The sequence below is a fragment of the Mobula hypostoma genome, chromosome 9 (assembly GCF_963921235.1).
Source record: "Mobula hypostoma chromosome 9, sMobHyp1.1, whole genome shotgun sequence".
Taxonomy (NCBI): Eukaryota; Metazoa; Chordata; class Chondrichthyes; order Myliobatiformes; family Myliobatidae; genus Mobula; species Mobula hypostoma.
The window spans coordinates 303,741-330,478 of record NC_086105.1 but is presented as its reverse complement, the minus strand read 5'-3'; the positions used below and the strand labels follow the sequence as shown (position 1 = coordinate 330,478).

Here is a 26,738-nt window from a genome sequence, read left to right as displayed (position 1 = left end):
CACAACCTGCAACCTGGCCATCTTTGAGGCTAAGGCATGCAGATGTTTCCAATGAGTGGACAGTCGCAAGGCTGCGGGACCAGACAGCATCCCAGGGCGAGTATTCAGGATGTGCGCAGCACAACTGGCAGATGTGTTTACAGACACTAAGTCTTTTCCTCTCCCAGTGTAGATTGCCCTCCTATTTCAAATTATCCACCATTATCCCTGTACCAAAAAAGAACAAGGTAACATGCCTGAACGACTGACGGCCTGTCGCACTCACCTCAATAATAAGCAAATGCTTTGAGAGGCTGGTCAAGGGTTACATCTGCAGCTTGCTACCACCCAAACTGGACAACCTACAATTCGCCTACCGACGCAACCGATCAACAGATGATGCAATAGCCACTGCTCTACATACCGTCCTTACACACCTGGACAAGGGGGATGCTTATGTGAGAATGCTGCTCTTGGACTACAGTTCAGCATCCAACACCATAATTCCATCCATGTTCGACAGGAAGCTCAGGGACCTCGGCCTTGACCCTGCCTTGTGCAGCTCGATCCTGGCCTTCTTGTAAGATCGCCAACAGGCGGCAAGAGTGGGCTCCCTCACCTCCACCCCTCTGACTCTACACACTGGAGCTCCTCAGGGCTGTGTACTAAGTTCCCTCCTTTACTCCCTGTACACTCATGACTGTGTTGCTACCCACAGCTCCTATCTGTTAATTAAATTTGCCAACGACACTACATTGATTGGCCTAATCTCAAACAATACCAAGGTGGCCTACAGGGAAAAAGTCATCTCTCTGACAAATCGGTGTCATGAAAACAACCTCTCCCTCAATATCACAAAAACAAAGGAGCTGGTTGTGGATTACAGAAGGAATGGAGACAGGTTAACCCTTATTGACATCAATGGATCGGGGGTTGAGAGGTTGAACAGCTTTAAGTTCCTCAGCATACACATCACCGAGGATCTCATGTGCTGTGTGATGGAAAAAGGCACAACAGCGCTTCTTTCATCTCAGATGGTTGAGGAAGTTTGGTATGGACCCCCAAATCCTAAGAACTTTCTCCAAGGGCACAATTGAGAGCATCCTGACTGGTTGCATCACTGCCTGCTATGGGAACTGTACCTCCCTCAATCGCAGGACTCTGCAGAGAGTGGTGCGGACAGCCCAGCGCATCTGTAGTTGTGAACTTCCCATGATTCAAGACAGGAGTGGCAAAAAAGGGCCCGTAGGATCACTGGGGACCCGAGTCACCCCAACCACAATCTATTCCAGCTGCTACCATCTGGGAAACGGTACCGCAGCATAAAAGCCAGGACCAACAGGCTCCAGGACAGCTTCTTCCACCAGGCCATCAGACTGATCAACTCATGCTGATTTGAGTGTATTTCTATAATACACTGGCTGTTCTATTTATTATAAATATTATAAATTACTATGATTGCACACTGCACATTTAGATGGCGATGTAACGTAAAGATTTTTACTCCTCATGTATGTGAAGGATGTAAGAAATAAAGTCAATTCAGTTCACATTCGTTTCAATGTTTATCATGTACTTCACTACACTGTTGCTGCAAAGCTAACAGATTTCACAGCATATGCTGGTGATATTAAACCTGATTCTGATTCATAATTTATACTTCTGGGTATCACACAAATATGCAGGAGCAGGGATGTGATGTTGAGGCTCTATAAGGCACTGGTGAGACCTCACTTGGAGTACTGTGAGCAGTTTTGGTCTCCTTATTTAAGAAAGGATGTGCTGACGTTGGAGAGGGTACAGAGAAGATTCACTAGAATGATTCCGGGAATGAGAGGGTTAACATATGAGGAACGTTTGTCCGCTCTTGGACTGTATTCTTTGGAGTTTAGAAGAATGAGGGGAGACCTCATAGAAACATTTCGAATGTTAAAAGGCATGGACAGAGTGGATGTGGCAAAGTTGTTTCCCATGATGGGGGAGTCTAGTACGAGAGGGCATGACTTAAGGATTGAAGGGCGCCCTTTCAGAACAGAAATGCGAAGAAATTTTTTTAGTCAGAGGGTGGTGAATCTATGGAATTTGTTGCCACGGGCAGCAGTGGAGGCCAAGTCATTGGGTGTATTTAAGGCAGAGATTGATAGGTATCTGAGTAGCCAGGGCATCAAAGGTTATGGTGAGAAGGCAGGGGAGTGGGACTAAATAGGAGAAAATGGATCAGCTCATGATAAAATGGCGGAGCAGACTCGATGGGCCAGATGGCCTACTTCTGCTCCTTTGTCTTATGGTCTTATGGTGTCCATGATTCAAATTGTAGAGTATGTCAATATATACCACACACTTCAAAGTATTCACCAATGATAGGGATCCTTGCAGATCCAGAGCAAGCATGTTCCCCTTTCATTAAACATTCCAGCAATGGTGGGTTGGTACTTTACCTGTGGTTCATGATTCTGACAAGGAATGAGAGTACACAATGGTCATACCCCCACCCCAGCCCCACATATTGTTTCGAACTAAGTCATTTATGTGAATGATCAACATGATTTGAGAAACAACACATCTAACCCTACCCATATTTTAGCCCCAGATATAACCATCACTGTTCATGGCAAAATTATTCAATCTTATTTACCTATAAAAACGCTTGTTGCCTGAGTTCAGAAGGTACCACTCCAGGAGGGCGCCGCCTATGTAATCGTACCCTACATTGTCCTAAATGAAGTAACAACTCTGCAACCTTTACTGATGACTAGAAAAACATCATGCTCTTACTGGGTACCTGTAATGGTAATTAGAAATGGTCTAAGTTGATGGAACAACAAGGCGTAGGAAGCGGTGCATATCAGCTCTCCCACATGATTGGTTAGGATCTTGTTATATAGGATATGCTTTCCCTGCCTTGAGGCGTGCACGCGCGCGCACACACACACACCCCTTACTTGTACCTGTACCTCCTGAGTCTAAACATAAACGAGACATTTCAAAAGGACTCTGCTTTCCATCCACCCTTTTTCCATCCTAAGGTGTTGCAAGGAGTATAAGAGAGACTATGAAAGCTTCCAGAGCATTAGAAAAGATGAGCAATGACATTGCTGATGCCTTGAACGAGGTTGCCATGCACAAAATTGCTCTTCAGAACCGCATGGCATTAGATATTCTCATAGGAGTTAAGGGGGGAACTCATGCAGTTTTAGGTAAGGAATCTTGTATCTACATTATCTGACAGCTCCAAAGACATAACTGATTTGGCTGACCACGTTCATAAAGAAGTTGCTAAACTACATCAAACTGATGGACGGGATTTCTTTAATTGGATTCATTTCAGTCTTGGAAGCGGTGGTTACTCAATATTAAAAGTCATAATATTCATAATAATATGTATGATTGTAATCTACAATTTTTGTGTTTGAAGAATAATACAAGTGTGACTGGTGTTCAATCATGACATAATGCTACAAAGGTTTTGAAGAATGTGTATATATTTCTTGATATTATAGAACTGAGGTAGTTTAGATTACTCTGTAATGTAGATATTTTAAGTTTTTCTGTCTCTAACTTTTAAGATATAATGATTCTAAATACATGATTTAGAATGAAATAGAGGATTGTTCAAATCGGTTGTCCTTTATGCTTTTAATAAGGTGTTAATTGAATTAATGAGTTTTTAACAAGACAGAATTTGTAGTTTCACTAACATATAACTTGTACTTTTCGCAATGTGGTGTTAGACTCCACCTACTGCTGGTAAAACAATGTAACAGTGACATAACGGTTTATTGCCTGTCATTTTTCATTGGCTAAGTGTAAAACATGCTGTACCTGTACGTCTTCCAATAGGCTGTCCAATATCTCAGGAATTTGCCTTAACTTGGTATAAAAGTATCTCTTTCTGTGAAAGTCACCATCTTTGCTTTTAGTTCTTCTGTTCTTTAGTTTTTCGATCTCCTATTAGTAAAACTGTTGCCATGTGTTCTGTGCCTGTTCTTTACTTTGAGTTTTCAATAAATGATCATGACGCAACAAGTTGCCAACTCATTCTTGGACTCCTTAAAAGAACCCGTGGATCAGAAATCACCAGATCCAACACTGCACTACTGGAAGGTTTCGGAGAAAATGCAAAAGAGGTTCACCAAGATGTTGCCTGGACTACAGGGCAATATCTACAAGGAGTGGTTGGACAAACTAGGATTGTTTTTTCCAGAGCATCAGGGGTTTGAGGAGCAAACTAAGAGAAGTACTTAAAGTTTTGAAGGTCACAGAAAGGATACATCGACTTTTTCTTAGGGTGGAAATGTCAAATATTAGAGTGCACAGCTTTAAAGTAAAAGGGGGAATTTTATTTATGTACATAGAAAGTAGTAGGTGCCCAGAACATTCTACTGGTGGTGGGAGCAAACAGAGTATCAACATTTAGACAGGCATATGAACGGACAGGAAATGGAGGGATACAAGTCATGTGCAGGTCAATGGGATTATTGTCGGCACAGGCATAGTTGACTGAAGGGCCTGTTCCTGTGCTGTACTGTTCTGCATTGTCTGCTCTAAGGATCGGCATTTCTTAAGTGCAGTGAAAGCATCTGCCTGTGCTAATATATTCTACATTGGACATCCCTTCCCTAGCATGCTGCTCCAAAGTTAAATAGCTGTAGGTGTTAACAGTCATGAGCACATTCAGAAAAACTGAGGCAAACTGATTGATGACAACTTCAGGATTTTCACATTTGCGTAGAAATTCTGATAATATCAGACATCCACAAAGAAATAACCATTTCTTTCTATATTCAGGACATTTCATTCATCCCATTTCAAACTCTGCTCCTCAGCCACAGTTCCAGCCCTGCCCTTACAGCAATCTTGACCTGAACATGTTTACAGTTATTCATTCTTTGTAAGACTATAAGATATAGGATCAGAATTAGATAGGCCATTTGGCCCATCAAGTCTGCTCCACCATTTCATCATGGCTGATCCAATTTTCTTGTCATCCCCAATCTCCTGCCTTCTCCCAGTATCCCTTCATGCCCTGACCAATCAAGAATCTTATGATTATGATTATGAGGACACGCAGTCCCCCTTTATTGTCATTTAGTAATGCACACATTAAGAAATGATAAAAATGTTTTTCCAGAATGCTATCACGAAAACCATGACAAACCAACTTAAAAACTAACAAAAACCACATAATAACATATAGTTACAACAGTGCAAAGCAATACCGTAACTTGATAAGAACAGACCATGGCACAGTAAAAATCTCCAGAAAATCCCATCATCTCACACAGACAGTGAACCTCTCAGCGCCGCCAACTTGCCGATGCAGCATCCCGGAAGCATCCGACCACAGTCCGACTCTGAGTCCGCCTGAAAACTCTGAGCCTCTGACCACCTATTCGACACTGAGCACCATCTCTGCCGAGCGTTTCGACCCCGGCCCCAGGCGATATGCAAAGCCAAAGATTTGGGGCCTTTGTCTCTGGAGATTCTCGATCGCACAGTAGCAGCGGCAGCCAAGCGGGCATTTCAGAAGTTACTCCAGATGTTGCTCTGTGCTTCTCACGGCTGTCTCCATCAAATCCGGATTGTGCACGGCACCCCTAGTTACACATATCGATATTCATTCGGAACGGCCGCGCGCGCTGCATCGCGCCACCATCTTCTCCTCCCTCCTTTCAATCTCTGCCTTAAATGTACATCAAGACTTGGCCACCACTGCTGCCTGTGGCAAAGAATTTCACAGATTCACCACTCTCTGACTGAAGAAATTCCTCCTCATCTCTGTTCTAAATGGACGCCCTTTTATTATGAGACTGTGTCTTCTGATCTTAGACTCTCCCACCATAGGAAACATCCTCTCCACCACATCCACTCTATAAAGGCCTTTCACCATTCAATAGGTTTCAACGTGGTCAACCCTCATTCTTCTGAATTCTAATAAATACAGGCGCAGAACCAGACACTCTTCATATGTCATATTTTGTGAACCTACTTTGAATCCTCATTAGGAGGGAGGAGAAGATGGTGGCGTGACGCAGCGCAAGCAGCCGTTCCTAATGATATCAATATGTGTTAACTAGGGGGCCATGCACAATCCTGATTTGATGGAGACAGCCGTGAGAAGCACAGAGGAACACCTGGAGAAACTTCTGAAATGCCTGCTTCGCTGCCGCTGCTACTGTGCGATCGAGAATCTCCGGAGACGAAGGCCCCAAATCCTCAGCTTTACCTATTGCCTGTTGCCGGGGCCGGGTTCGAAGCACTCGGCAGAGATGGTGCTCGGTGTCGGAGAGCAGGTCGGAGGCTCGGAGTTTTCAGACAGACTTGGGAGTCAAACTGTGGTCGGATGCTTCCAGGATGCTGCATCGGCAAGTTGGCGGCACTGGAGGTTCACCGTCTGCATGAGATGATGGGACTTTCGAGAGACTTTGAGACTTTTACCGTGCTCATGGTCCGTTCTTATCAAATTACGGTATTGCTTTGCACTGTTGTAACTATATGTTATAATTATGTGGTTCTTGTCAGTTTTTCAGTCGCCTTGTCATGTGTTTCTGTGATATCATTCTGGAAAAACATTGTATCATTTCTTAACGCATGCGTAACTAAATGACAATAAAAGAGGACTGCATGTCCTCATAATCTAATCTAATAGCACATCCTGTCTAAGATAAGGGGCCCAAACCTGCTCACAATACTCCAAGTGAGGCCTCACCAGTGTTTTAAAAAGTTTCAAGATTACATTCTTGCATTTATATTCTAGTCTGCTTGAAATGAATTCTGACATTGCATTTGCCTTCCTCACCACAGACACAACCTGCAAATTAATGTTTAGGGAATCCTGCACCATGACTTCCAAGTCCTTTTGCACCTCAGTTTTTGTATTTTCTCTCCATTTAGAAAATCAACCTTTTCATTTCTTCCACCAAGGTGCAGGACCGTACACTTCCTGACACTGTGTTCCATCTGCCTTTGTCCTTCTGTACACCATAAGATATAGGAGCAGAAGTAGGCCATTCGGCCCATCGAGTCTGCTCCACCATTCAATCATGGGCTGATCCAGTTCTTCCAGTCATCCCCACTCCCCTGCCTTCTCCCCATACCCTTTGATGCCCCGGCTAATCAAGAACCTATCTATCTCTGCCTTAAATACACCCAATGACTCCACAGCCACTCGTGGCAACAAATTCCACAGATTTACCAACCTCTGACTAAAGTAAATTCTCTGCACCTCAGTTCCAAAAGGATGTCCTTCAAACATGAAGTTGTGCCCTCTTATCCTAGACTCTCCTACCATGGGAAATAATTTTACTATAGCTACTCTGTTCAGGCCTTTTAACACTTGGAATGTTTCTATGAGATTCCCCCTCATTCTCCTGAACTCCAGGGAAATCAGCCCAAGAGATGCCAGGTGTTCCTCATACAGTAACCCTTTCATTCCTGGAATCATTCTCATGAATCTTCTCTGAACCCTCTCCAATGTCAGTATATCCAGTAAATTTTCTAAAATAAGGAGCCCAAACTGCACACAATACTCCGTGTGGTCTCACGAGTGCGTTATAGAGTCTCAACATCACATCTCTGCTCTTATATACTATACCTCTAGAAATGAATGCCAACATTGCATTCGCCTGCTTCACCACTGACTCAACCTGGAGGTTAACATTTAGGGAAACCTACACAAGGACTTGTAAGTCTCTTTGCATCTCTGCATTTTGAGTTCTCTCCCCATCTGAACAATAGTCTGCCCGTTTATTTCTTCCACCAAAGTGCATGACCATACACTTTCCAACACTGTATTTCATTTGCCACCTCTTTGCCCATTCCCCTAAACTATCCAAGTCTCTCTGCAGGCGTTCTGTTTCCTCAACACTACCCGCTCCTCCACCTATCTTTGTATCATCGGCAAATTTAGCCACAAATCCATTAATACCATAGTCCAAATCATTGACATACATTGTAAAAAAAAAACAGCAGTCCCAACACAGACCCCTGTGGAACTCCACTGGTAACCAGCAGCCAGCCAGAATAGTATCCCTTTATTCCCATTCTCTGTTTTCTGCCGACCAGCCAATGCTCCACCCATGCTACTAACTTCCCTGTAATTCCACGGGCTCTTATCTTGCTAAGCAGCCTCATGTGCGGCACCTTGTCAAAGGCCTTCTGAAAATCCAAGTACACCATGTCAACTGCATCTCCTTTGTTACCCTGCTTGTAATTTCCTCAAGGAATTGTAGTAGGTTTTTAGGGAGGATTTTCCTTTCGGGAAACCATGCTGGCTTTGGCCTATCTTGTCATGTGCCTCCAGGTACTCCGTAATCTCATCCCTAACCATCAATTCCAACAACTTCCCAATCACTGATGTCAGGCTAACAGGTCTATAGTTTCCTTTCTGCTGCCTCGCACCCGTCTTAAACAGCAGAGTAACATTTCTGGTACAACGCCAGAATCTATTGATTATTGAAAGATCACTGCTAATGCCTCCGCAATCTCTCCAGCTACTTTCTTCAGAACTCAAGGGTGCATTCCATCAGGTCCAGGAGATTTATCCACCCTCAGACCATTAAGCTTCCTGAGCACCTTCTCAGTCGTAATTTTCACTGCACGTACTTCATTTCCCTGACACTCTTGAATGTCCTTTCTGCTGCCTCCCACCCTTCTTAAATAATAATAGGCATCCGTTAGTCTCGTGAGACCTTGGATTTGTGCCTTAGAAGGTTTCCAGGGTGCAGGCCTGGGCAAGGTTGTATGGAAGACCGGCAGTTGCCCATGCTGCAAGTCTCCCCTCTCCACGTCACCGATGTTGTCCAAGGGAAGGGGACTAGGGCCGATACAGTTTGGCACCAGTGTTATCACAGAGCAATGTGTGGTTAAGTGCCTTGCTCAAGGACACAACACGCTGCCTCAGCTGAGGCTCAAACTAGCAACCTTCAGATCACTAGACCGACGCCTTAACCACTTGGCCATGCGCCAACACCTTCTTAAATAACGGAATAACATCTGCAATTTTCCAGTCATCCAGTACAATGCTAGAATCTATTGATTCTTGAAAGATCATCGTTAATGCCTCTGCAATCTCTCCAGCTACTTCCTTCAGAACCCGAAGGTGTATTCCATCAGGTCCAGGAGATTTATCCACCCTCAGACCATTAAGCTTTCTGAGCACCTTCTCAGTCATAATTTGTACTGCACAATCTTCACTTCCCTGACACTCTCGAATGTCTGATATACTGCAGATGTCTTCCACGGTGAAGACTGATGCAAAATACACATTCAGTTCCTCTGCCATCTCTGTGTTTCTCATTACAATATCTTCAGCGTCATTTTGTATTGGTCATATATCTATCTTCAACTCTCTTTTACCCTTTATTTACTTAAAAAAGCTTTTAGTATCTTCTTTGGTATTAGTCGCCAGCTTCCTCGCATAATTCATCTTTTCCTTCCTAATGACCTCTTTAGTTTCCTTCTGCAAGTTTTTAAAAGCTTCCCAATTCTCTATCTTTCCACAAGCTTTGGCTTCCTTGTATGCCTCCTCTTTTGCTTTTACTTTGGCTCTGACTTCACTTGTCAGCCACGGTAGTGTCCTTCTTCCCTTTGAAAATTTCTTCTTATTTGGAATATATCTGTCTTGTACTTCCCTCACTTTTCGCAGAAACTCCAGCCATTGCTGATCTGCTGTCTTTCCTGCAAATGTCCCTTTCCAGTCAACTTCAGCCTGTTCCCCTCTAATGGCATTGTAATTTCCTTTATTCCATTGAAATACCGACACATTGGATTTTATTTTCTCCCTCTCAAATTTTAATAAACTCGATCATATTGTGATCATTATTCCCTAAGGGTTCCTTAACCTTAAACTCTCTTATCACCTACAGATTATTGCACAACACCCAATCCAGCACAGCCAATAGCCAAGTGGACTCAACAACAAGTTGTTCTAGAAAGCCATCCCTTAGGGACATTCTACAAATTCTCTCTCGAAGTCCAGTACTGACCTGGTTTTATCAATCCACTTTCATGTTAAAATCTCAGAATTAACATGACACGCCTTTTCTATCTCCTGCTGCAATTTGTAATCCACAGCCCGACTGCCGTTTGGAGGTCTGCATACAACTGTCATATATACGTATATAACTAGCCTCTCTACTTCCTCAAAACTACCTGATCTTCCACCTATCTTCATATCATAGAAACATAGAAAACCTACAGCACAATACAGGCCCTTCAGCCCACAAAGGTGTGCCAAACATGTCCTTACCTTAGAAATTACCTACGGTTACCCATAGCCCTCTATGTTTCTAAGCTCCATCTATCTATCCAGGAGTCTCTTAAAAGACGCTATCGTATCCACCTCCACCACCGTTGCCACCAGCCCATTCCACACCCTCACCACTCTCTGCATAAAAAACTTACCCCTGATATCTCCTCTATACCTACTTCCAAGCACCTTAAAATTGTGCCCTCTCGTGCTAGCCATTCTCAGCCCTGGGAAAAAGCCACACGATCAATGCATCTCATCATCTTGTACACTTCTATCAGGTCATCTCTCATCCTCTGTCTCTCCAAGGAGAAAAGGCCGAGTTCACTCAACCTATTCTCATAAGGCATGCTCCCCAATCCAGGCAACATCCTTGTAAATCTCTTCTGCACCCTTTCTATGGCTTCCACATCCTTCCTGGTCGCCTCACTACAAAACTGAGCACAGTGCTCCAAGTGGGGTCTGACCAGGGACCTATATAGCTGCAACATTACCTCTCGGCTCCTAAACTCAATCCCACAATTGATGAAGGCCAATGCACCATATACCTCTTTAACCACAGAGTCAACCTACACAGCTGCTTTGAGCGTCCTATGGACTCGGACCCCAAGATCCCTCTGATCCTCCACACTGCTAAGAGTATTACCATTAATACTATATTCTGCCATCACATTTGACCTACCAAAATGAACCACTTCACACTTATCTGGGTTGAACTCCATTTACCATTTCTCAGCCCAGTTTTGCATCCCATCAATGTTCCGCTGTAGCCTCTGACAGCTCTCCACACTATCCACACCTCCAACCTTTGTGTCATCAGCAAATTTACTAAACCATCCTTCTACTTCTTCATCCAGGTCACTTATAAAAATCACAAACAGTAGGGGTCCCAGAACAGATAGCTGAGGAACACCACAGGTCACCGACCTCCATGCAGAATATGACCCGTCTACAACCACTCTTTGCCTTCTATAGGCAAGCCAGTTCGGGATCCACAAAGCAATTTCCCCTTGGATCCCATGCCTCCTTACTTTCTCAATAAGCCTTGCATGGGGTACCTTGTCAAATGCCTTGCTGAAATCCATATTCATTACATCTACTGCTCTACCATCATCAATATGCTTAGTCACATCCTCAAAAAATTCAGTCAGGCTCGTAAGGCACGACCTGCCTTTGACAAAGCCATGCTAACTATTCCTAACCATATTATGTCTCTCCAAGTGTTCATAAATGTTGCCTTTCAGGATCTTTTCCATCAACTTACCAACCACTGAAGTAAGACTCACTGGTCTATAATTTCCTGGGCTATCTCTACTCCCTTTCTTGAATAAAGGAACAACATCCGCAACCCTCCAATCCTCCGGAACCTCTCCCGTTCCTATTGATGATGCAAAGATCATCACCAGAGGCTCAGCAATCTCCTCCCTCGCCTCCCACAGTAGCCTGGGGTACATCTTGTCCGGTCCCAGTGACTTATCCAACATGATGCTTTCCAAAAGCTCTAGCACATCCTCTTTCTTAATATCTACATGCTCAAGCTTTTCGGTCTGCTGCAAGTCATCACTTCAATTACCAAGATACTTTTCCATAGTGAATACTGAAGTAAAGTATTCATTAAGTACCTCTGCTATTTCCTCCAGTTCCATACACACTTTTCCACTGTCACACTTGATTAGTCATATTCCTTCACGTCTTATTCTCTTGCTTGTCACATACTTGTAGAATGCCTTGGGGTTTCCCTTAATCCTGCTCACCAAGGCCTTTTCATTCCCCTTACTCCAATTAAAAGCTTTCCTAACTTGTCTGCTCTTATCCCTCTCCAATGCTATGGTAAAGGAGATAGAGCTGTGATCACTATCTCCAAAATGCTCTCCCATTGAGAGATCTGACACCTGACCAGGTTCATTTCCCAATACTAGATCAAGTACAGCCTCTCCTCTTCTAGGCTTATCTACATATTGTGTCAAGAAACCTTCTTGAGCACACTTAACAAACTCCACCCCATCTAAACCCCTTGCTCTAGGGACGTGCCAAACAATATTTTGGAAATTAAAATCTCCCACCGCCACAACCCTGTTATTATTACACCTTTCTAGAATCTGTCTCCCTATCTGCTCTTCGATGTCCCTGTTAATATTGGGTGGTCTATAAAAAAAACACACAGTAGAGTTATTGATCCCTTCCTGTTCCTAACTTCCACCCACAGATACTCCATAGACAATCCTGCCAAGTCTTCCTCCTTTTCTGCAGCCGTGACACTATTTCTGATCAACAGTGTCACTCCCCCCCCAATGCCTCCCTCCCTGTCCTTTCTGAAACATTTAAAGCCTGGCACTTGAAGTAACCATTGCTGCCCCTGAGCCATCCAAGTCTCTGTAATGGCCATAACATCATAGCTTCAAGTGCTGATCCATGCTCTAAGCTCATCCGCTTTATTCATGACACTCCTCACATTAAAACAGACACATCTCAAACCATCGGTCTGACCTTGTCCCTTCTCTACCACCCGCCTATCCTCCCTCTCACGCTGTCTCCAAGCTTTCTCTATTTGTGAGACAACCGCTTCTTCTCCGTCTCTTCAGTTTGGTTCCCACTTTCAAGCGATCCTAGTTTAAACTCTCCCTACTAGCCTTAGCAAACCTCCCCGCCAGGATATTGGTCCCCCTGGGATTCAAGTGCAACCCGTCCTTTTTGTACAGGTCACTCCTGCCCCAAAAAAGGTCCCAATGATCCAGAAATCTGAATCCCTGCCCCCTCATCCAATCTATCAGCCATGCATTTATCCTCCACCTCACTGATTCCTGTACTCACTGTCACGTGGCACAGGCAGTAATCCCGAGATTACTACCTTTGTAGTCCTGCTTCTCAACTTCCTTCCTAACTCCCTGTATTCTGCTTTCAGGACCTTCTCCCTTTTCCTGTCTATGTCATTGGTACCAATATGTACCACAACCTCTAGCTGTTCTCCTTCCCACTTCAGGATATCTTGGACACGATCAGAAACATCCCGGACCCTAGCACCTGGGAGGCAAACTACCATCTGTGCTTCCTTCCTGTGTCCACAGAATTGCCTGTCTGACCTCCTATAGAGTCCGCTATCACTGCAGCCGTCCTCTTCTTTCCCACAGGGCCAGACTCTGTGCCAGAGGCGCAGTCACTGTTGCTCCCCCAAGGGAGGCCATTCCCCCCCCAATAGTACTCAAGCAGGAGTACTTATTGTCAAGGGATACAGCCACAGGGGTGCTCTCTAGCCTCTGACTCCTGCCCTTCCCTCTCCTGACTGTTAATTTTAAGAGAGGTATTTCAGGTTTTAAGCCTTGTGACACCAAAGGAGTATCATTATATTTTAATGTCACTATAAAATCTGTGTCTTCACCCGCTAACTTATCCCATTAATAAGTCAGTTGATCTACACGGCAATGGTAGCCTTATCGAGGTTGATCTTATCCTATCACAGATATTCCCCCTGAACTACCTATCCCTCCCATCACCTTTTTTGTATCTTGAAACTACATTTTTAAAATCTCTACCATTTCTGAAACATAGAAAACCTAAAGCACAATACAGGGCATTAGGCTCACAAAGTTGTGCCGAACATGTCCCTACCTTAGAAATTACTAGGCTTACCTATAGCCCTCTATTTTACTAAGCTCCATGTACCTATCTAAATGTCTCCTAAAAGACCCTATTGTATCCGCCTCCACCACCGTTGCCGGCAGCCCATTCCACACACTCACCACTGAGTAAAAAAACTTACCCCTGACATCTCCTCTGTACCTACTCCCCAGTACGTTAAACCTGTGTCCTCTTGTGGCAACCATTTCAGCCCTGGGAAAGAGTCTCTGACCACCCACACAATCAATGCCTCTCATCATCTTATACACCTCTATCAGGTCACCTCTCATCCTCCGTCACTCCAAGGAGAAAAGGCTGAGTTCACTCAACCTATTCTCATAAGGCACGCTCCCCAATCCAGGCAACATCCTTGTAAATCTCCACTGTACCCTTTCCATAGCTTCCACATCTTTCCTGTAATGCAGCACTCCAAGTGGGGTCTGACCAGGGTCCAAGATAGCTGCAACATTACCTCCCGGCTCCTAAATTCAATTCACGATTTATGAAGGCCAATACACAGTATGCCTTCTTAACCACAGAGTCAACCTGCGCAGCTGCTTTGAGTGTCCTATGGACTCAGACCCGAAGATCCCTCTGATCCTCCACACTGCCAAAAGTCTTACCATTAATATTATATTCTGCCATCATATTTGACCTACCAAAATGAACCACTTCACACTTATCTGGGTTGAACTCTATCTGTCATTTCTCAGCCCAGTTTTGCATCCTATCAATGTCCTGCTGTAACCTCTGACAGCCCTCCACATTATCCACAACACCTCTAACCTTTGTGTCATCAGCAAACTTACTAACCCATCCCTCCACTTCCTCATCCAGGTCATTTATAAAAATCACGAAGAGTAAGGGTCCCAGAACAGATCACTGAGGCACACCACTTGTGACTGATCTCCATGCAGAATATGACCTGTCTACAACCACTCTTTGCCTTCTGTGGGCAAGCCAGGTCGGGATCCACAAAGCAATGTTCCCTTGGATCCCACGCCTCTTTACTTTCTCAATAAGCCTTGCATGGGTATCTTATAAAATGCCTTGCTGAAATTCATATACACCACATCTACCGCTCCTCCTTCATCAATGTGTTTAGTCACAGCCTCAAAAAATTAAACCAGGCTCATAAGGCACGATCTGCCCTTGACAGAGCCATGCAGACTATTCCTAATCATGTTATGCCCCTCCAAATCTTCATAAGTTTTGCCTCTCAGGATCTTCTCCATCAACTTACCAACCACTGAAGTAAGACTCATTGGCCTATAATTTCCTGGGCTATCTCTACTCCCTTTCTTGAATAAAGGAACAACATTCACAACCCTCCAATTCTCCGGAACCTCTCCCGTCCCCACTGATGATGCAAAGATCATCGCCAAAGGCTCAGCAATCTCTCACAGTAGCCTGGGGTACATCTCATCCGGTCCCGGTGACTTATCCAACTTGATGCTTTCCAAAAGCTCCAGCACATCCATCTACATGCTCAAGCTTTTCAGTCTGCTGCAAGTCATCACTACAATCACCAAGATCCTTTTCCATAGCAGATACTGAAGTAAAGTATTCATTAAGTACCTCTGCTATTTCCTCCGGTTCCATACACACTTTCCCACTGTCATACTTGATAGGTCCTATTATTTCACGTCTTATCCTCTTGCTCTTCACATAGAATGCCTTGGGGTTTTCCTTAATCCTGCCCGCCAAGGCCTTCTTATGGCCCCTTCTGGCTCTCCTAATTTCCTTCTTAAGCCTCTTTCTATTTGCCTTATAATCCTCTAGATCTCTAACATTACCTAGCTCTCTGAACCTTTTGTAAGCTTTGCTTCTTGACTAGATTTATTACAGCCTTTGTACACACAGTTCCTGCACCCTACCATAACTCCTTGTCTCATTGGAACGGACCTATGCAGAACTCCACGCAAATATCCCCTGAATATTTGCCACATTTCTTCCGTACTTGCCCTGAGAACATCTGTTTCCAATTTAAGCCTCCAATTTCCCGCCTGATAGCCTCATAATTCCCCTTACTCCAATTAAATGCTTTTCTAACTTGTCTGTTCCTATCTTTCTCCAATGCTCTTGCAAAGGAGACAGAATTATGATCACTACCTCCAAAATGCTCTCCCACTGAGAGATCTGACACCTGACCAGGTTCATTTCCCAATACCAAATCAAGTACAGCCTCTCCTCTTGTAGGCTTATCTACATATTGTGTCAAGAAACCTTCCTGAACACACCTAACAAACTCCAGCCTATCTAAACCCCTCGCTCTAGGGAGATGCCAATCGATATTTGGGAAATTAAAATCTCCCATCACGACAACGCTGTTATTATTACACCTTTCCAGGATCTGTTTGCCTATCTGCTCTTCGATATCCCTGTTACTATTGGGCAGCCTATAAAAGACACCCAGTAAAGTTATTGACCCCTTCCTGTTCCTAACCTCCACCCACAGAAACTCCATAAACAATCCCTCCATGGCATCCACCTTTTCTGCAGCAGTGACAGTATCTCTGATCAACAGTGCCACACTCCCACCTCTTTTGCCTCCCTCCCTGTCCTTTCTGAAACATCTAAAACCCGGCACTTGAAGTAACCATTCCTGTCCCTGAGCCATCCAAGATCTTCCACCTTAAAATTTAACTCTTTATTTTATCACAGATAGTGCCTAACCTGCTGAATGTTTCCAGCATTTTCTCACATAAAGAAAGATCCCAAGCTCCAAGACATCACTGCGGCAGTTCCAAAGGCACAACAGTCTTCAGTTGTGCCCTCATTTAATGAGCCTTCTACCAGAAGCTTAGACATGGGGATGTTAGTGTTCAATTCCAGTCACTACTCTTCAGCAAATGAATCGGTCCATTCCTGCAGCCTGCAAGATCCAGATAACACTCATCAGTGGCAAGTAACATTCCCATCAAAAAAGGTGCCAGAGGAAATCCAACTATGCACCCTAGACATCCATAGAGTTACCCTCATCACTAACACCCTGCAGTGAGATAGGGTTTATCATTAACCAAAAAACTGAACAGGACCAGCCACAACAATATATGGTGACAAGAGCAGTACCGAGTCTATTTTACAGTGAGTGACTTACCTTCTGTCATCCCAAAGTCTTTCTACCATCTCAAGGCATACATCAATACTATGAGAGAATACCCAACCTTTTCTTGATGAACGAAAATCCAACAGCATTCATGAAATTCAATACTCGTCAAGAGAAAGTAGCATACTTGGCACATGGCACTGCTCTCAACATTCATCTCCAATACTGCTGGCACACAGTTATTGCAGTGTGTATACCTTCTAAATCATACAGGTTGAGTATCCCTTATCTGAAATGTTTTTGAACGCTGACATGATATCACAAATGGAAAATTCCACAAGGTGCTGATCTCTGCACATCACAGACAGTTCTGAGAAGTGACCTCATGCAAAATAGAAAATCACTGCATTAAAAAAATTGTAGATCTCAATCAAAAGAGTAGATTCATCAACATTGAAATGAACAAATGCTGCTAACAGTATGCTGATCAAGAAGCAAGGAAAGATCTATTAAAATAAACTGAAAGTTGAAGATAATTGTGAATCTTCAGCAGGCTGGTTGCAGAAATTTAAGAAAAGGCATAGCACAAAATTTTTTTAAGATATTAAAAATTTTTAAGATAAAGTATCTGCTGATCATGAAGCAGCAGTTAAATTCATTGATAAATTTGTGAAGATTGCTGTTGAATATCTAACACCAGAACAAGTCTACAGTTTTGTTTTTATACTTTACATTAAACTTAAAATAAGTAATATACAAAAACAGTGGACGGTAACCTTTTAATCAAAACACAGCAACTTAAGTGGAAACCAAAAGCCTGCCATTATTTGTTATTGTTTAACAGCTGATTCAGGTATCCTCCTGATGCTGCTGTGCTGATTTTGTTACCCTGCACACATTATATTAATGGTATATAATAATTTTTAACTGTTAAGCATTTATGTGTGATGAACAAGTGTAAGAGAAAGACTGTTAACTGGTAGCACATAAATTCAGAGATGGAAATGATAGCAATCCTATGCTATCTCATTATATATTCCAAAATCCGAAACACTTCTGGCCCCAAGCGTTTCGGACAAAGGGAACTTCCAGTCCACATGATGCCAGTGAACAATGATTCCTCTGGCGACATCTTCCAGATAATAAATCATTTCAATTTTTCTATCCCTTCTACTTATTCGATACATCTTAATTTTGATTTCAGAACTGTTGGAACCTGTGACTTACAGTCTGTAGTTTGATTGAGTGAACTAGTGTTCAGCTGTTCCCGAGTAAACTCCAGGACAGAAATGCTAGCACAAGATGCCACAAGGAGAAGTTCAGTAGCCATGACCAACTACATTTCTTGTCAATTACAGCGTCAAGGAAGATTGAAACAACGAAGCAAATGTGGAGGAAGCAAGTGATTCTCAGAGAGGCCGCTTGGTCCTTGTGCTCCTGGAGATGTTATCGAAATTCTGAGATTCATGGATCGGACTGTAGCTCATATTGGCCTCTTTCAATTTATGCTTGTTTTGTGTTCTCGCCCATTCTTTCCTGTTGCCGATTGGCGGGCTGGGGGTTTGGGGATTGATGTTCTTGCTGTTGTTGCTACATGGGTGATCTGTTAGTTTTTGTGTGAGGGAGAGGTCGGGATTTACAAGTTTCTGTTTCCTTTTCTTTCCATGCATGGGGGGGCATTGAGAACTGGGGGGGCGGGGATTGATGTTTTTCTTTCAGCCACTATGATTTTCTGTATTTTGTGGCTATATGGAGAAAACAAATCTCAGAGTTGTATTCTGCATACATACTTTGATGATAAAATGAACCTTTTAAGGGTTACTCAACCTGTCTCGGGATGTCTCGGATCGGGTCCAGAATATTCTGAAGGGAGAGGGTGAGCAGCCAGTTGTCTTGGTACATATTGGTACCAATGACATAGATAGGACAAAGGAGGAGGTCCTGAAGAGAGATTTCTGGGAGTTAGGAAGGAAGCTGAGAAGCAGGACCTCCAGGGTAGTAATCTCGGGATTGCTACCTGTGCCACATGCTAGCAAGGATCAGGCAGATGAATGCGTGGCTGAGAGACTGGTGCAGGGGGCAGGGCTTCAGATTCTTGGATCATTGGGATCTCTTCTGGGGCAAGTATGACCTGTTCAAAATGGACAGGTTACACCTGAACCCAAAGGGGACCAATATCCTGGCGGGAAAGTTTAATAGAGCTGTTAGGGAGGGTTTAAACTAATTTGGCAGGGGGATGGGAACTGGAATGATAGAGCGGAGGAAGGGGAAAACAGAAATAAATCTAAGATAGTGTAGTGAGCAGTAAAGATGTCAGAAAAGACAGACAAGCGATGGGGCAAATTTGTAGCCATTGGGATGAGTTGCAGTGCAATAAAGTGGCAGTGAAATCAAAGCGAAAAGTACCAAATACTGGTCTTAAGGTGTTATACTTAAATGCACGCAGCATAAGGAATAAAGTGGATGATCTTGTCGTACAGCTACAGATTGGCAGGTATGATATTGTGGCCAAAACTGAGACGTGGCTAAAGGATGCATGTCTCTGGGAGCTGAACGTCCAAGGATACACGGTGTATCGGAAGGATAGGAAGGTAGGCAGAGGGGGAGGCGTGGCTTTATTGGTAAGAAATGATATTAGATCATTAGACTATCATGTGGACTACAAATTACAACAGGAAATAGAAAAGGCTTGTCAGAAGGGCAGTGTTATGATAATTATGGGTGATTTTAACATGCGAGTGGATTGGGAAAATCAGGTCGGCACTGGATCTCAAGAGAGAGAATTTGTAGAATGTCTGTGAGGTGGCTTTTTAGAACAGCTTGTTGTTGAGCCCACTAGGGGATCGGCTGTACTGGATTGGGTATCGTGTAATGAACCGGAGGTGATTAGAGAGATTGAGGTGAAGGAACCCTTAGGAGGCAGTGATCATAACATGATTGAGTTCACTGTGAAATTTGAAAAAGAGAAGCCGAAATCTGATGTGTCGGTATTTTAGTGGAGTAAAGGAAATTTCAGTGGCATGAGAGAGGAACTGGTCAAAGTTGACTAGAAAGGGACACTGGCGGGAAAGACAGCAGAGCAGCAGTGGCTGGAGTTTATGAGAGAAGTGAGGAAGGTGCAAGACAGGTATATTCCAAAAAAGAAGAAATTTTCGAATGGAAAAAGGATGCAACCATGGTTGACAAGAGAAGTCAAAGCCAAAGTTAACGCAAAGGAGAGGGCATACAAGGAAGCAAAAATTAGTGGAAAGACAGAGGATTGGGAAGTTTTTAAAAGCTTACAAAAGGAAAGTAAAGAGGTCATTAAGAGGGAAAAGATCAACTATGAAAGGAAGCTAGCAAATAATATCAAAGAGGATACTAAAAACTTTTTCAAGTATATAAAGAGTAAAAGACAGGTGAGAGTAGACATAGGACCAATAGAAAATGATGCTGGAGAAATTGTACTGGGAGATAAGGAGATGGCAGAGGAACTGAACGAGTATTTTGCATCAGTCTTTACTGAGGAAGACATCAGTAGTATACCAGACACTCAAGGGTGGCAGGGAAGAGAAGATTCAAAGATTCAAGATTCAAAAAACTTTATTGTCATTCTAACCATACATCAGCTCTGCAGAGCAGAATGAGACAGCGTTCCTCAGGGGCAGTGCAATCATAACATAACAAACGCAACACTAAATAATAAACATAACAATAAATAGTAAAACACAACAGCCACATGTCAGTTAAATCAGTTGTAAGTGTCCAGTGCAAGTTAAAAGTGTCCAAAGCAGAGTCAGGTGGAGCAGCTATTTAGCAGTCTGACTGCCTGTAGGAGGAAGCTGTTTAGTAGCCTTGTGGTTTTAGTTTTGATGCTCCTGTAACGTTTGCCTGATGGCAGAAGAACAAACAGTTCATAGAGAGGGTGTGAGGGGTCTTTAATGATGTACCGTGTCTTCTGGAGGCATCAAATCTGAAAGAGGTCTTGGACAGAAGGTAGGGAGACACAAATAACCTTCTCTGCTCCCCTAACCACCCTCTGCAAGGTTTTTTTGTCGACAGCACTGCAGCCGGAGTACCAGGTTGTGATGCAAAAGGTCAGCACACTCGCAACCATGCCTCTGTAGAATGTAGTTAAGATGTCAGTGGGGAGTGATGCTTGTTTAAGCTTCCCCAGAAAGTGCAATCTCTGCTGGGCCCGTTTCACAATCCCAGTGATGTTCCTGGACCAGGTGAGATTGTCCGAGATCTGCACCCCAAGGAACTTGATGTTTTCCACTCTCTTCACTGTGGAGCTGCTGATGCTGAGGGGTGTGTGCTCAGGCTGAGACCGTCTGAAATCGACGATCATCTCCTTGGTTTTGGTGACATTAAGCATCAAGTTGTTATCCCTGCACCGGTTCGCTAGGTGTTTGACCACCTCCCTGTACATAGTTTCATCGTTTTTGCTGATGAGTCCCACCACTGTGGTATCATCTGCAAACTTAGTGATCAGGTTCTCCTTGAATCTGGCTGTATAGTCATGTGTTAGCAGTGTAAACAGCAATGGGCTAAGCACACAGCCTTGTGGAGATCCAGTGCTCAGTGTGATGGAGTCAGAGATGTTCCTGTCAATATGGACTGACTGTGGTCTCTCTGTCAAGAAATCCAGAATCCAGCGACACATGGCAGTGCTAAGGCCAAGCAGCGACAGTTTCTCCACTAGTCTCTGCAGGATGATGGTATTGAACGCTGAACTGAAATCAATGTACAGGATTCTGGCATAAGTGTCTTTGTTGTCCAAGTGAGAAAGAACTGTGTGCAGTGTGGTGGATATTGCGTCCTCCGTAGAGTGATTTGGACGATAAGCAAACTGCAGAGGATCCAGTGATGAGGGGAGGCTGGCTGTGATATGAGGCTTGACAACGTGCGCAGAAGTGTGCGCAGTCACAATTACGACAGAGAAAGTACTCAGGAAGCTGAACAGTCTAAAGGTAGATAAACCTCCCGAACCAGATGGAATGCACCCTCGTGCTCTGAAGGACGTAGCTGTGGAGATTGCGGAGGCATTAGCAATGATCTTTCAAAAGTCGATAGATTCTGGCATGGTTCCAGAGCACTGGAAGATTGCAAATGTCACTCCGCTATTTAAGGGGGCAAGGAAGCATAAAGGAAATCATTGACCTGTTAGCTTGACGTCGGTGGTTGGGAAGTTGTTGGAGTTGATTGTCAAGGATGAGGTTACAGAGTACCTGGAGGCATATGACAAGATAAGCAGAACTCAGCATGGTTTCCTTAAAGGAAAATCTTGCCTGACAAACCTATTACAATTTTTTGAGGAAATTACAAGTAGGCTAGACAAGGAAGATGCAGTGGATGTTGTATATTTGGATTTTCAGAAGGCCTTTGACAAGGTGCCACACATGAGGCTGCTTAACAAGATAAGAGCCCATGGAATTCCGGGAAAGTTACATACGTGAATAGAGCATTGGCTGATTAGCAGGAGACGGAGAGTGGGAATAAAGAGATCCTATTCTGGTTGGCTGCCGGTTACCAGTGGTGTTCCACAGGGGTCCGAGTTGGGACCGCTTCTTTTTACATTATACGTCAACGATTTGGATTATGGAATAGATGGCTTTGTGGCTAAGTTTGCTGACGATACGAAGATAGGTGGATGGGACCGGTAGTGCTGAGGAAACAGTGAGTCTGCAGAGAGACTTGGATAGATTGGAAGAATGGGCAAAGAAGTGGCAAATTAAATACAATGTTGGAAAGTGTATGGTTATGCACTTTGGCAGAAGAAATAAAGGGGCAGACTATTATTTAAATGGGGAGAGAATTCAAAGTTCTGAGATGCAACGGGACTTGGGAGTCCTCATACAAGATACCCTTAAAGGTTAACCTCCAGGTTGGGTCCGTGGTGAAGAAGGCGAATGCAATGTTGGCATTCATTTCGAGAGGAATAGAGTATAGGAGCGGGGATGTGATGTTGAGGCTCTATAAGGCACTGGTGAGACCTCACTTGGAGTACTGTGGGCAGTTCTGGTCTCCTTATTTAAGAAAGGATGTGCTAACATTGGAGAGGGTACAGAGAAGATTCACTAGAATGATTCTGGGAATGAGAGGGTTAACATATGAGGAACGTTTGTCCGCTCTTGGACTGTATTCCTTGAAGTTTAGAAGAATGAGGGGAGACCTCATAGAAACATTTCGAATGTTGAAAGGCACGGACAGAGTGGATATGGCAAAGTTGTTTCACATGATGGGGGAGTCTAGTACGAGAGGGCATGTCTTAAGGATTGATGGGCGCCCATTCAGAACAGAAATGCGAAGAAATTTTTTTAGTCAGAGGGTGGTGAATCTATGGAATTTGTTGCCACGGGCAGCAGTGGAGGCCAAGTCATTGGATGTATTTAAGGCAGAGATTGATAGGTATCTGAGTAGCCAGGGCATCAAAGGTTATGGTGAGAAGACGAGGGAGTGGGACTAAATGGGAGAATGGATCAGCTCGTGATAAAATGGCGGAGCAGACTTGATGGGCCGAATGGCCAACTTCTGCTCCTTTGTCTTATGGTCTAAACTGGTTGTTATTTGCCAAGCCTGCTTCTAAAGGGAAAATGGATCAGCCATGATGAATTGGTGGGTAGACTCAATGGGCCAAATGGCCTAATTCTGCTCAAGGTCTAAAGTAGATCCCGCAGTGAACTTCACCATCCAGAAAAACAAGGCAGCAAGTTCATTGGAATTTAAACTTGCTCTCTGAGTCACTAATCACACCTTCCAGAAACATGATACTCCTGTCAGGAGTGTGATGAATATTCTTCACTTGTCTGGATGAATGCAGCTCCAATAGACATCATCAAGATAAAGTAATTGAACTAATTAGTATCACATGCTATTGCATCTCTGACTCTCAATGGAATTCACACTTGCCTTTTAAAATATTCATTGCTTATACCATTGGTACAGAGTGGCTATAGTACCTTGAAAATAGATCATCAAGGCAACTCCAACAACAACTCCCAACCCTGCAATCTGTACCATCAAACAAGGATAAGAATTACATGGAAACATTACCACCACCAGGTTAGCAATCAAGTCACAAACCATCCTGACCTGGAAATTAGAGCATTATAAAGTTTTTGACAAGAATAGGCCATTCAGCCCAACAGAGCTTGCCAAATTCCTATTCACATAACTATGGAGTTTATATTTTGAAAGTCTCTTTGTAACTGCTCTCAACTTTATAAATGACCTGGAAGACAAAGTAGAAGGGTGGGTTAGTAAGTTTGCTGATGACACAAAAGTTGGGGGTGTTGTGGACAGTCTGGAGGGCTGTCTGAAGTTACAGCGGGATATTGATAGGATGCAAAACTGAGCTAAGAAGTGCCAGATGGAGTGCAACCCAGATGAGTGTGAAGTGGTTCATTTTGGTAGGTCAAATTTAAAGACAGAATATAATACTAATGGTAAGACTCTTACAGTGTGGAGGATCTGAGAGGTCCTGGGGTCTGTGTTCATAGGACACTCAAAGCTGCAGCACAGGTTGACAGTGTTGTTAAGAAGGCATATGGTGTGTTGGCACTCATCAACTATGGGATTGATTTCAAGAGCCGTGAGGTAATGTTATAGCTATGTCAGACCCCAGTTGGAGTACTGTGTTCAGTTCAGGTCACTCACTACAGGAAGAATGTGGATACTATAGAGAGAGTGCAGAGGAGATTTACAAGTATGTTGCCTGGATTGGAGGGCGTACCTTATGAGAATAGGCTGAGTGAACTTGGCCTTTTCTCCAGGGAGCGATGGAGAACGAGAGGTGACCTGATAGAGGTATATAAGATGATGAGGGGCATTGATCGTGTGGATAGCCAAAGGCTTTTTTTTCCAGGGTTGAAATGGCTAACGTGAGAGGGCGTAGTTTTTTAAGATGCTTGCAAATAGGTACCGATGGGATGTCAGGGCTAAGTTTTTCCACACAGAGTGTGGCGGGTGGGTGGAATACACTGCCAGCAGTGGTGGTGGAAGCAGATACACTGGGGTCTTTTAAGAGCCTATTAGGTAAGTACATGGAACTTAGAAAAAGTAGAGGGCAATGTGCTTGGGAAATACTAGGCAGTTTCTAGAGTAGGTTACATGGTCAGCACAGCATTGTGGGCCGAAGGGCCTGTAATGTGCTATAGATTTCTATGTTCTAACTACAAAACTAGGTAGTCTATTCCATATGTCTATAACTCGCTGTGTAAAGAAATGTTTCCTGATATTTGTCAGAAATCTTCCCTTAAACAGTCCTCAACTATGGCCCTGTGTCCTCATTGATGGATTTTGAAGTAGCAGCTGGCATCCACCTTACTTATACCTTTAATGACTTCTATCATGTTTCCTCTCATTCTACGTCTACTTAGGCTAAAAAGATTTAATTCTTTCAATCTTTCTTCATAGATCATACCCTGCAGACCTGGAATGAGTCCCTTTGCCCTTCTCTGAACTCTCTCCAATGCCTTCACATCCCTTTCACAATATGGAGCCCAAATCTGTACACAGTACTCAAGGTGTGGCCTCACAAGTGCGTTATACAGCTTAAGGAGAACGTCTCTAGACCTGGACTCCACTGGGCGCATTATATAGCCCAACATTCTATTAGCCTTCCTAATCGCTTCTGTGCATTGTCTAGACATTGATAGTGATGGATTTACCAGGACACCCAAATCTTTCTCATACAGTGTAATTTCTGACTCAGGATGACTCCCCCCGCAAAAAAAATAAGCGAGCTTTAGCCAGTTCAGACGTTGGAAGTTTTGAGAGGAGGAGATTCAATCAGTTCCACTGCCCGAGGATAAAAGGCAACAGCAAGTTGGTAGAGTAAAAAAGAGCTTTGACCAGCAGCCAAAGGGCATTTGGGATTGATTAGCAAGAGCAAATTAAAGGAAGGCAGGGGCAAACACTATGGCTACTCTCTGAGTGGACATAGTCAGGGTGGTGATCTTGAGGTTTTATCCCATCGAGGCTTCTGCGAGGAGAGGCTTCAGTCAGAAAAAGCAAAGAAAAGAAAACATCAAGTTTTTTCATTCTCTTCTTTAGATCTGTTCAGCTAGGACAGTAGAGATGTCAAGCGGAATGTTCCTCCTGCCAGATGTGGGAAAGCAGGGAGACCTCCAGTTCCCCTGACGACTACAACTTTAGGAAGTGCATCCAGCTGCAGCTTCTAACAGTCTGCATTAAGGAGTTGGAGCTGGAACTAAATGAACTCCAGAATCAGGAGGCTGAAAGGGTGATAGATAGGATATACAGAGATGCAGTTACACCCAAAGTGCAGGATACAGGAAACTGGGTGACAGTCAGGAAAGGGAAAAGGGATTAAGGACCACAGCAGGTAACCCTGTGACCATCCCTCTCAACAAAAGGTACTTTGGATTCTGTCGAGAGGGGATGACCTAACAGAGGAAAGTCGCAGTGGTTATGTCTCTGGTACTGAGTCTCCCTCTGTGACTCAGAAGGGAAGTGGGGAGAAGAGGTATGCAACACACATCAAAGTTGCTGGTGAACGCAGCAGGCCAGGCAGCATCTGTAGGAAGAGGTGCAGTCAACGTTTCAGGCCAAGACCCTTCGTCAGGACTAACTGAAGGAAGAGTGAGTAAGGGATTTGAAAGTTGGAGGGGGAGGGGGAGATCCAAAATGATAGGAGAAGACAGGAGGGGGAGGGATAGAGCCAAGAGCTGGACAGGTGATAGGCAAAAGGGGATACGAGAGGATCATGGGACAGGAGCAGGAGGTCCGAGAAGAAAGACAAGGGGGGGACGGGGACCCAGAGGATGGGCAAGAGGTATATTCAGAGGGACAGAGGGAGGAAAAGGAGAGTGAGAGAAAGAATGTGTGCATAAAAATAAGTAA

At 43.9% G+C, this 26,738-nt stretch overlaps 1 protein-coding gene across 4 annotated transcripts in view; it reads right to left on the bottom strand.

The window, feature by feature from the left end:
- The window catches only part of LOC134351433 (protein mono-ADP-ribosyltransferase PARP11), a 150,102-nt gene that overhangs the window by 88,899 nt on the left and 34,465 nt on the right, over positions 1-26,738 (bottom strand). Inside the window, exon 1 of one of the 4 annotated variants that reach the window (XM_063057548.1) lies at positions 16,520-16,556. The exons of the other annotated variants lie outside the window; for them this stretch is intronic. The gene's annotated coding sequence lies outside the window, so the exon portion shown is untranslated. Of the gene's footprint in view, positions 1-16,519; positions 16,557-26,738 lie in introns of those variants that run through there. 4 annotated transcript variants of the gene reach the window in all.